A 12,042-nucleotide genomic window follows, 5' to 3' on the forward strand; every position below is an offset into this window, starting at 1 on the left:
ATTAAAGGCATGTCAACTAAAATGCCCAGAAAAAGGAAAGAATCAGCAAAGTGAAATCAGTGATTCACCTGAGCGACTTTGGGCATGAGCTCATGGCTGTCAAATGGATCAAGAAACAGAGGGATCAACGCCGGTGTCATCCCTGTCCTCCTCAATGCTCTGTAGGCTTAACAAGAACCTCCAATTAAAATCTAGAACGGAATACCAATTAAACCCTAATTAAGAGCTCCCAAACGCAATGATCCATTCCCAAATTTCATTAAAAAAAAAAAAAGTTTTTTTTTTTAGGATAATTCATGAAGAATTCATGAAAATTAGTACCTTGATTGGAGAAATTATCTTGATCCTCAAATCCATCGTCAACTCCCCGAACCAACCTCGTCCGTGCTCAGCTTCAGTGAGAAAGGGCTATTTCAAATCCATCTTTAACGCCGTGCTCATGTTGTCAAGCTTGCCTCCCCGATTCGATGAACCAATTTATCCTCTTCGCCGAGCTCCACCTCCCTCCTCGGCGGAAGCACTCCAGCGGTTTGGGGGGAGAACCACACTGGTTTTTTTTTTGGTTATATTTTTTTCATCACAAGTAATGAATGACTACTCCGCCCTTTTATGCTTTCTTCTTTAGTCCCAATCATTGTGTTATTATTTTATTCAAAAATATAAAAATTTACATTATATAGAATATTGCTATTTTTAGTTAGAGGATTTTTTTTTATATAAAAATAGATAAAATATAATTTATTAAAGGAAAAAAAATTAGCACACGCAACACCACAAAAAGGATAAAAGAAAAGAAAAATATACAAATATATTAACACAAACTACATGTTCATGTATGATGGAAAAAGAAAAAAAAACAACAAAAGAAAAAAAAGTTGATTTAATGATTACACAACATGATGACTTGACTCACACTAAGAATTGCTAGCTCCTCCAATATTAATAAGCAGAGACCATCAAACTAAGACTCCTTCTGATCATTGATAAAGTTTACTCCAATTTTGCTTTATTAAGATTTGGCACTGAGCATTTATACACGTAATTCGTTTTGAAATATAAAAAATAACAAAATTAAAAAAAATCAGAAATAGAAATTAAATACTTAATCACACATACCCGTCATCATACATGCATAATCATAGGTCAAATACATATATATATATTTATATGAGCTCTAGCTTAGATTTCCTCACGCTTAGCTACCAAGCTCACCAGGCTTAATTTGAACCATGTCCTTCATTTTAACAACCTTGATGATCATGGAATGGATCATTAATCGATTGACTTCAACAACCTTCAGCTTTTCTTCTAATGAATTGATCATTCTTTCTTTCCAAAGGGTGCCAAAGAGCTACGGAAACAGTAAACAGTTGCATCGGTACGAGGACGATTAGTGGTTGTATTTTCAAAAATTAACCACCGACAACAGTAAAAGTAATCCCCAAATAACTCACCCTAGAATTATACTCAGCGAGTTTCTTTGAAGCTGTTGATAATGGAGATTTAGCTGACAAAGGTGTTCTGCTGCACTGTGGACAATGAACTCGGAGAAATGGTTGGTGTGGCGGGAAATGGCAGCCATGAGGCTCTGGCTTGCCAAGGTGTCCAGTGTGGTGTGGTGGGATCTACTTCTCCATCGGTGGCGACTTGGAGAGTAATAGTTCGTCTTTGAAAAGATGTTTAAGAGTGTGAACGAGATTTTGAACATGAGAGTACTCTTCTTTGGTAATAATGCAACTGTAGTGTTACTGGTGATGAGAAGAAGAGCAGAAGAAGAGATAACATCCCTTCTTAGGTTTGAGGCCATGAAATCCCTTGAGAATTCTTACACTTCATCGAACTGAGGAGGAAGATCGCCTGGGGGGAAGGTATCTAATTCATTTAAATAAATAACAACTAAGAACTACAAATATGTCTCTCTCAATATATATATATATATATATATATATATATATATATATATATATATATATATATATATAAATATATATAATAAGCGTTCACAAAATAAATAAGCACAAAATATAAAAAGGAAAAAAGAGACCGACCCTTGGGATCGATTAGCCTGAGGATCGCTGCAGTGAGGGTTTTCGTCTTAGGTATCGAGTGTGGCTCCCCAAGTTCGATCCTCCCCCAATGTAAAGTGAGGGTATTGTGGCGCAGAGTGTGGCTTCTCCACGTGCCCGTCCTTTGATTAGGAGTTTGTCAACCTTTTAAAAAAAATAATAAAATAATAAAATAATAATAATTGAGCGCAATTACATGGGAACAAACATTTCAGAGTACCCACACAAAAGTAAAAAGAAACCAAAGAAAAACAAAGCTGAGTCGCCAAAATCCACCATCTCACCAATAATCTTGAAGGTAATCACATGCTCAAGAGCATCTTTAAAGAGGGTGCCAAACAGTGGCGGCGCCGGGGTGTGGCGAGGAGGGACATCCGCCACACCCTTCGTTGGAAAAATTGTTAGCTTATGACTTCGAGGATTGAGTTGTGCAGCATGATCGAACGGTGGAGATTAAAGCGGTTGGAGTGGGATTGAGCAGTCAAATTAATTATTAGGTTTTTAATAGTTATTTAAGTCGGTTTAGAATATGAAGAAGCGTGGAGGTGTGAGGCGAAGAATTCCCGAAAACCGACTCGGGCGTGGACACATGCTTTCTTTGAGCGGGATCGTCGCGAACTCATTTTAACACGTGGCCTCAAGATAGCCGATTTTTGGGAGTATTTTTACCAAGACAACCACGAAAAAAATTTCATAATTATAAATTACAAAGGTTCTAGATTTTTTTCATCTGCATACATGATTACAAATCCACGCAAAACATCCAGAAAGTTCCATAATTTCAACGGAAAAAAACACATTCAACTTACACCCGGACTTCTTTCATATATCTATTAGGTTCAAATTGGTTCATATATATTTTTTTATTTTTAATTGTATTCATTTTTATTGTTTAAATCTTTTTGATTGTCTTTTTTTAAAAAAACTTAAAAAAATTTAGATTTTTTTGAAAAAAATTAGAAAAAATTAAATCGAAAATTTCTCACTCGACGGCTGGAAATTTTATGCCAGATTTTTTGTTGACTGGTCGAAAAGTTTATTCAACGGCTGGAAATTTTTTTCTGTCAACTTTTGCCACACCCTCTAATGAGTCCTGGCACCGCCACTGGTGCCAAATATCTAACATTTTATAAAATGATTTGTTTTAACCCAAGTAGTGTAATCAGGACCCAAGTAGTGTAATCAGGGTTTGTGATGTATATGTATAATATAAATAATAACAGTACTTTTTTGAAAGTCAAACAGGAACTCAAGATATTTCCAATGTTTACAAACAAAAATTTAAATATCAAATCATTACAAAATATCAAATATCGAAATCGAATTTGGTAATTTTTTGTTTTTGAAAGAAAAATGAAGTTACAGAAAACTTACAAAAAATAATAATAAGCGTATATATAGTACTTCTTAAAAATACAATAAATATACATACTATTATATAGTATGGCAGTTAAAAAGAATTGAAAATCCAAAAAAACCAAACAACCCCTCTATATATATATATATATATGAATTTATGTATGGATAGTATTCCTATAATTACATTAGAATTCTAAATAATCAACACAAATTGTAGAGGAATTAACATTTAGTAAATATTATTCAAAAATTTATTAACATTACTTTAAATTTGTCAATTAGTTCCTTTGCATTTAAAGCGGAGACAATGATATGTTGTGCACTTGGGTTGATGAAACCTTCCTCTATAGCTTAATCAATGAAAGATCTTTAAAGAAAGTAATGAGTTATAGTAGTCATCAATGTTCAACAATCTGGCCTGAAACAAAAAATAAGTTAGTCATATTATTTTTATAATTTTAGATGTGTATGTGTACAATTGGAATCAAATTATTGCCTTGTTATGTATGCCTAATTGTGCCCAGGTAATCACTCAAAAAGTTTCTCAAAAGTGTCATAATCTCCTGTATAACAATTAAAATTCAAATGAGTATGGGGCCGAGGAATGTAATAAATAGTAATAAGAAGTTATTTTTTGTGCATTTTAAGTGATGCAAATGAAGAAATAAGGTTGATTTATGTGAAATATTGAGCAATAGGAAATGTGTTTTATACACTAACTAGGCATAGCAATAAAGGCATTAGCATGTCTGCTCATCTCTGCTTTCCTTTCGCGCATATTTGCAACTGGTTTTACTTATCCTATAGTAACACCAGCAATCTGATAATAAAACCCAAAAAAATAAATAATAAAAAGATATTGTAGAGAAGAATTACCATTGATATCTATGGTTTGAGTTTTGTTTCTTAAGAGTTTGTAACGAAGAAATGAAATATTTTCATGCCTCTTTACCCATTAGAGTCTTGGGAATTACACTAAGTAGATAAATAAAAGTTTTGGTTAATTAATAATATAAGTTTTTTTATTAAATGAATGGACTCTACATAATTTTTTTTCAAAAAAACACAGTAAACCATACCCAGGAACATGCCTTCCACCATCAAAGATAATTTGAAAAATTAAGCCCATTAATCCAATATTACCACCATATACCAAATCAATGTTTTCTCAACACCTAAAGGATCAACATTTGCTAAGCTATTTCAGAACAACAATAGAGTACAAAGCTAGAAAGAAAGATTGAGCAATGAAAAGAGAAATAAAAGTAAACTAAAAGAAAGAAGGCAAACCAGTTCTTTGGCAAGATTAATGGCAGCATCCTGAAAAAATTGTTTGTTCCCTAGGCTACTACCACAAAAAACACAAATTATCTTGAATTTAAATGTACTAATTCCTTTCTTTTTCTTTGCCTTACTACATTGCAAATTGAAGTAAATATATATCATAAATTAAGTGGGAGAAATAAACATAATAAAGAGGAAGGATAATTTAAAATTACAAGAATGATATACATTTTGATTTGGGGTTTTTATTTGTTTTTTTGTCTGACCTTCTTAAAAGAAGAGCAAATATGATTAGGTTTAGATTTGCAGATTTTGTAATATAAAAATAAATAAATATCCAGGTATTCTTAAAAGAAGAGCATATTTGGTTTAGATTTGCAAATTTTGTATATAAATAAATAAATATCTTGTTAAATATTTACAAAATCGGGTTTTTTTTTTTGGTTTTTTGTCATTAGATGGTTGTTATTAGTGATAATTTGTCATGTAATGATGAGGGAGAACATTAATAATTTGGGGAAAAATTAGTAAAAAAAAGGGAATATATATATATGGAAAGTATTGATTCCATGACCTTTGATTAATTATTTTGTTATATAATATATTTTTTAAATGCATCTTGTTGAATTATTGTACAACAATTGCATGGTGATATCATATATATCAACTTAAAAAAATGTGGAGTATAAAGAATAATATATATATATATATATATATATATATATGCAATTTATATGTTTATATTATTTTATTTATTTATAATTTTTGTATTTTTTTAGATTAACTATTTAAAAAAAAGAGAATTTTTACAAATGTAATAAATATTTCATTTGTTGATAATTTTTAATGTTTAGAACATATATAATAAGTTCGAAAAATAAAATCCATATATTTAGTAAGGATTTATTCATACATTAATAAATTACAACATAATTTAACTTTTTAGTAAGGATCGGTGAAAGGTACCAATGAGGGGAATTGGACCTTGCCACCGACTGAATAGACTCCATCCGGGTGTTCTCCTCACCGCGAGCCCGTCCACCATCAGGTTCACAACAAAGACGCCAATGCATCTCAGTCCTCCACACTTTGGCTCTTATCATCTTTCTAATTTCTTGGTCTATCTCCAAACCTCTACTCCTCGGCTACCTTGACGATCATGAGTCCACCACCTCATGAACGGGATCGCCCATGACACCATGATTAGTACAATCTTTGCATTTTCATCATCCAAAAATGCATTGATCAAGTACTCCAATCGCCTAACGACACCTTCAAGCCATTCCAATCGCTTGTAAAGCCGGTCTAGCCAATCCTTTTTTCCTCCTGCCATCAAGATAGTTCTTTCTAGCTTTGAGGTTGCTTGGCTAGTGGTAGGCCGTCAGCACTAGCATCTGATCATAAAAAATATAAGAGGTAATCTTAATATATAGGTAAAAAAATATGCATTTGTATGGTTTTTTTTTTTAAATATTAACTGGTGATGAACATGATATCATAAATAGGGTTAGGTTTAAATCCCTTCATCACTTTAATTGCTAATGTTCTTTTTGTGAGCTGGGATTATGTTTTCCTCTCCACAAACAACGAAACATGCCTCAATAAGCTTGCTAAAAAAAAACCAAAACTATGGTCACACGTCTCCTAAGTTGTTCATAAAATAGTAATTATTAATTAAAGATAGAATCTAAATTATGAAAGTAACAAATATAATACAAAAATTAAATAATAATATATATAACATTTTGAATGAACGTACCAATAATTGAAATAATATAACTAATAAAAATATAAAAACATAAAAAGTACTATATATACTTAAAAATAATATGCAGAGCCAGACCAAATAACACAATTATGTAGGTAATATTAATGGTTTTCTTAATTAATATTACGATTTATACAAATTAGTATAAATGTTACATCACCTATCATTATTATATTAAATATATTATTTGGTTTTATCAGAATATTAAGACAAATTAAATTTTTAGCTATTTGTAAATTTTTTTTTTTAGAAAGACGACAAGCAACAGAACTCAGGGACGTGCACGTGTGTGGAGCAAAGCTCAACACCGACCCACATGCCCTCACCTTGCATAGGCTATGAGGTTCGATCTCGGGTCCTCCCTGAAATAAACACCTACGCAAGGGACCCGATGTCAATTGACCCAAAGGCCGTTGGTAGCTATTTGTAAATTCGTATAATTGCTTTTTTTAATAATAAAAAAACATTTAATAAGAAACAAAATCTTGGCATTCAATCCCAACTCTAATAATATTATGAAAATGACTCTTTTTCAAGTCTAAACATAATGTTCAAGATTCTTATCTCACTAACTATTAAATATGGGAAAACGATCAGACCCTAATCTGGCCAAGTCAATTATATGGAATAAAATAAAATAAAATAAAAGACCAAAGTCCAAACTTGCCTGATTTTATGATAATTTTATAAATTTGATATGATATCATTATTAATTTATAAGTTGAATTTATTATTTAAAAATAATCTATTATATATTATATTATAATTATTTAATATTTATTGTTATAATCTATTCATTGGTCCGTTGACTAATAATTGAGAAAGAGATGACATGGAAAACCAATGGCCAATGAACAAATGTCACTTATTTAATTTGGAAAAAAAAAAAAACCAACTAATACAATATGGACAAATGAACTCTCACAATTCAACTTGGAAGGGCAGATTTTTAGAGGATAACTTTAAGAGTAAGTATATATTTGTGATTATAATTTTAAAACCACTTCTTAAATATTTTTAAAATCATTCAATTATATCATATCATTAAGGATTTAAATGAGTTTGAGTCGAGCTTGGCCGTGTTCAAATCATGAGCTTGATAATACTTTAAATAAAGCCTCGTGAATGATTCTTATAAAAGAACTTTTAATAAAAATTATAAATGAGTTGCCCACTAGTCTTAACAAATCAAGTTTGGTAGTATTTAGAATCGGCTCATTTATCTTACGAGCTTAAACATTGAGGTCATGAATTGCATGCTTTGCCTTAATAAACAAGTCAAGCTAAGCCCTAAATGAGCCAAGCCTTTCAACTTTGAACAAACGGTTCATTTATAACGCTGCATATCATGTAATGTTAATTCTATTTGCTGGTGGTCACAAAAGATTGACATGTTAATCATAATTTTGTTACATAGACGTGGATCTTATCCAACCGTTTATTCAACCCTCATCCAACGGTCAAGGTTTCATCCTCCGGAGACTTCGATTAGAAATTTAGTAAATAAACAAAAATAAAATAATAAAATAAAATAATGGCTTTTTCAATATGATTTTTATTATTATCAAAATGATCTCGTGAAATTTATTCACTTATATGGATTTTAAAAGCATCACATCACTGTATATAGTCAAATCGATGAGTTAGTAGTTTTAAAATGTTAAGATATTATTTTTTTACAGTCACAACCTTCTTTTTTGAAAAATCACAAATATGAGATATTTTTTATTTTTAAACCATTTTTAAGTTATTAATTTAAATTTTTTTTTTCAATCATATTTATTTTGAAAAAATATGTTATTATTATTACATCTTTTTAGTTTTTAAGACATTTTTAAAAATTGTTATTATTTAATAGTTTTTTTAAAATAATTAGCATTTAAAAAATAAAAAATAATAACTTAAAAAGATTTAAATATTTTCACTTATTGTTTAAAAAAATAATTATGTTAACAATAATAACAATTTTTAAAAATGGGTTGAAAACTAACAAGATGTAATAATAATATATTTTTTTAAAATAAATATAATTGATATATATATATATATATATATTTTTCAAAAATTTAATAATTTAAAAAATAAAAAAATATCATATTGATGAATAAATTTCACTTGATAATTAAATAAAAATCATATTAGAAAAAAAGCCCAAAAATAATAAATCGGCATGAGAGTGAGAGAGATGTGGACCGTTGGATCGAGGGGTTAATCAGATCTAAACCGTTGATTTGCGGTGGTCGTAATTGTTTGGTTTATAGTTTGTTTTTGCGGGGGCATTGGGTTAAACCCTAAAAAGAAGAATCAGAGCTCCGGCAAGAGAAGCAATGAAGGAATCGGAGCTCCGGCGATGCCAAATCCACGACTGGTACCCACGCTTCAAGCCTCACACCATCAAAACCCTCTTCCATCCTCTCTCCGATTCCTTCATCCGCTACCTCCTCGGCGAGCCCGATCCCCATTCCTCCGCTGACCCTCCCGTTTCCTCCTCCCCGACCCTCCTCCGGCCTCGACCCTCTCCCCCGCACTACCGCCGGCGTCGATCCCACCTCCTCTCTCTCCCCCGTGAACTCCGATTCTGACTCCGATGACGACGCCCCATCGTTCCCTGACCTTGAGGCCGCCGTCACTCACTCCATCGCCGATCTCGGTGGCGCCGTGCTCCCCTAAAGCTCAATTGGAGCGCCCCCAAGGACGCCACCTGGATCTCCGCTGATGGCTCTCTCGCTGTACCTCCTTCTCCGAGATCGCCCTCCTCCTGCGCTCCTCCGACTCCATCGCACACGATCTCTCTCAGGCCCTCGCCTCCTGCTCTGATGCCTCCCCTGATCCCTCCTCCCTGCCCTTCTACCTCGCACTTCGAAAATGGTACCTTCCCTCCGCCCCTGAAATGGAGTTTCGCTGCTTTTGTCCGTGGCTGCCGATTGATCGCCATTTCTCAGCGAGAGGTTACCACCTTCTATCCAGTGCTTCCCGACCGGAAAGATGAAATCTTGCCATTGATCGAGAGGTTCTTTTCCATGAGGTCGTGCGAGAAGGATTTGGATCGAGAGAATTACACCATTGATGTGTACCTCACCAGTGATGGGCGGGTGAAGATAGTGGATTTCAATCCCTGGGGCGCGTTCACGCTGCCATTGATGTTTGAATGGGAGGAGCTAGATGAGCAAGGGTTTGGAGCACAAAGGGAGTGGAGATCCGAGTGGTGGAGGGGAGGCAGGAGTGCGGCCGGGGTTGAAGACTGCTCGTGCCATATGATTACTTGGATACCGGAGAAGGGAGTGGATGGGACCAGTTCTTGAAGAGAGCTGATGAGGAGATTAGGAAAGCAGGCCGAAGATATTGGCAATGATTCTAAAGGTGGCTGAGGATTGCCTGCTTTTCTTCGTCAATGCCTGCTGGTTGAGGTCTCATTTCATTATCCTTCTATAATTCAGTTTTAGTTTCTTAATATCAGTTGAACAATGTGATATATTTTGCTTTTGATTAGCATGCTACATGCTTAGTTCTTTGCTCTATCACATATGAATAGCAAAATGCCTCCAAATGAACTGTTATATTTATTTTTATACTTGTTTTTCGGCCAAAGATATCGGCAATGATTGTGGAGCTGGCTGAGGATTTCCTGCTAATCAATGCTGCTGATGGAGGTTTGATTTCCATATTAGTCTGTAGCTCTGTTTTTTGTTCTTTATATCAATTGAACAATGTGATATATTTTTGCTGTTGATTACCATGATACCTGCTTAGTTCTTTGCTCTAGCACATAGGAATAGCAGAATGCCTCCAAATGGACTGTTATATTGGTTGTTTATACTTGTTTTTGGTCAAAGATATCAGCAATGATTGTGGAGGTGGCTGAGGATTTCGTGCTATTTAATCAATGCTGCTGATTGAGGTCTCATTTCCTTATCCTTCTATATAGTTCAGTTTTTAGTTCTTTATATCAATTGAACAATGTGATATATGTTGCTGTTAATTAGCATGTTACATGCTTAGTTCTTGTACTCTAGCACATAGGAATAACAAAAATGCCTCCAAATGGACGGTTATATTTATTGTTATACTTGTTTTTCGCCAAAGATATCAGCAATGATTGTGGAGGTGGCTGAGGATTTCGTGCTTTTTCTTTTTAATCAATGCTGCTGATTGAGGTCTCATTTCCTTATCCTTCTATAGTTCAGATTTAGTTTTTTAAATCAATTGAACAATGTGATATATGTTGCTGTTGATTACCATTCTACATGCTTAGTTCTTTGCTCTAGCACATATGAAAATGGACTGGTATACTTATTGTTATACATGTTTTTCCTGAATTGCTGTCTAAATAGTAATTATATGATGCTTAGTAACAAATCATTTCTAGATAAGCCATGAAAGCTGGTCAAATATCTTAATTATCGACTTGTTTTGTTAGGTTTTTATCACATTTCTATTGTCTCAGCCATCTAAACTTTTAATCAAAACTCTTTGGTAATTCATAGCATATCTTATGATCAATGATTGTGAACCTTGTCATCAAGAGTGGATATTGTCCGAGTTTCATTTTTGCATGTATGTGGTAAAAATGATGCATTTGATTCATGATAAGGTTGTTGATTTTGGGCTGTCAAAGGAAGATATCTACGCCGGTAGGAACCTTAAAGGTGCATACAGTTACATGGATCCTGACTACATGTCGACAAACAAGTTCCAAAGAAGAGCAACATATATTGTTTTTGGCATTATAATGGCTATAAATCCCTCAAGACCTAATGGAGTACATCTATATCGCAAGTTTCTCATAGAACACGGTTTTATAAAATTGTTCCAAGAAGTATTTGAGGACATAGCTCGAACCATCTTCAGCTAGTAAGCAGTGATTGAAAAAGCCGATTGGGAGGAGATAATAGACAAGAAGCTCACGACCAAAAATCAATCCTGAAGAAGTTAGTTTTGCTTTATGGATATTGTGTACAAGTGTTTGGACAAGAATGCGAGGAAACGACTTTCAATAAGCGTCGATACAAAGCGATACTTTGGGGGTTTTTACACAGAACAGAGCATCAGCAATTTTACCTGAACAACATGACTAGCAAAAAGGGAGGTCCAAAGCTCAAGTGTTTGAAGCCATGAAAACAAGCATTTTGATTCTCAAATGTTCCTTTAAACTCCAAAGTATTGCAATCACTGAAGTGGAACTTGAAAATTTTGTAGATTTCTTATCTTCAATGAGTTGATGTGGAACTCTTAAATTGTGAGAAAGTTTTTGAGTGGAAAAAGTTTTTAATCTTATTTTTCTTGTTATAAAGCTTGAATTTGTGTTTTGGTTGGGGATTAAAGCTTTATTAAAATAAATTACATGGGGATTAGTTATTGATACTTCAGGTCTTCCAATTCAGAATATTTTAATTTGAAAGAAAATCTCAAGGTTTGAGAACATTTTATTTTATTTTATTTTGCGCGAAATCAGCTTAAAACCCTTTAAAGCTTATGGAAACTCGCATAAAACACCCCTGGCTGGGCCAGAATCCCTCAAAACCCCTCCTGTTTCAAAGTTTACGCTTTAAACCCCCAAACCTCAGA

At 33.4% G+C, this 12,042-nt stretch overlaps 2 pseudogenes; one reads left to right on the forward strand and one right to left on the reverse strand.

Annotated features, from left to right (window-relative positions):
- Positions 1-1,825: 1,825 nt before the first annotated feature.
- LOC120249504 lies at positions 1,826-5,782 on the reverse strand (annotated as a pseudogene).
- A 1,033-nt stretch (positions 5,783-6,815) lies between these two features.
- On the forward strand, positions 6,816-9,829 carry LOC120249513 (annotated as a pseudogene).
- Positions 9,830-12,042: the final 2,213 nt, after the last annotated feature.

The sequence above is a fragment of the Dioscorea cayenensis genome, chromosome 3 (genome assembly GCF_009730915.1).
Source record: "Dioscorea cayenensis subsp. rotundata cultivar TDr96_F1 chromosome 3, TDr96_F1_v2_PseudoChromosome.rev07_lg8_w22 25.fasta, whole genome shotgun sequence".
In the NCBI taxonomy this organism is placed as follows: Eukaryota; Viridiplantae; Streptophyta; class Magnoliopsida; order Dioscoreales; family Dioscoreaceae; genus Dioscorea; species Dioscorea cayenensis.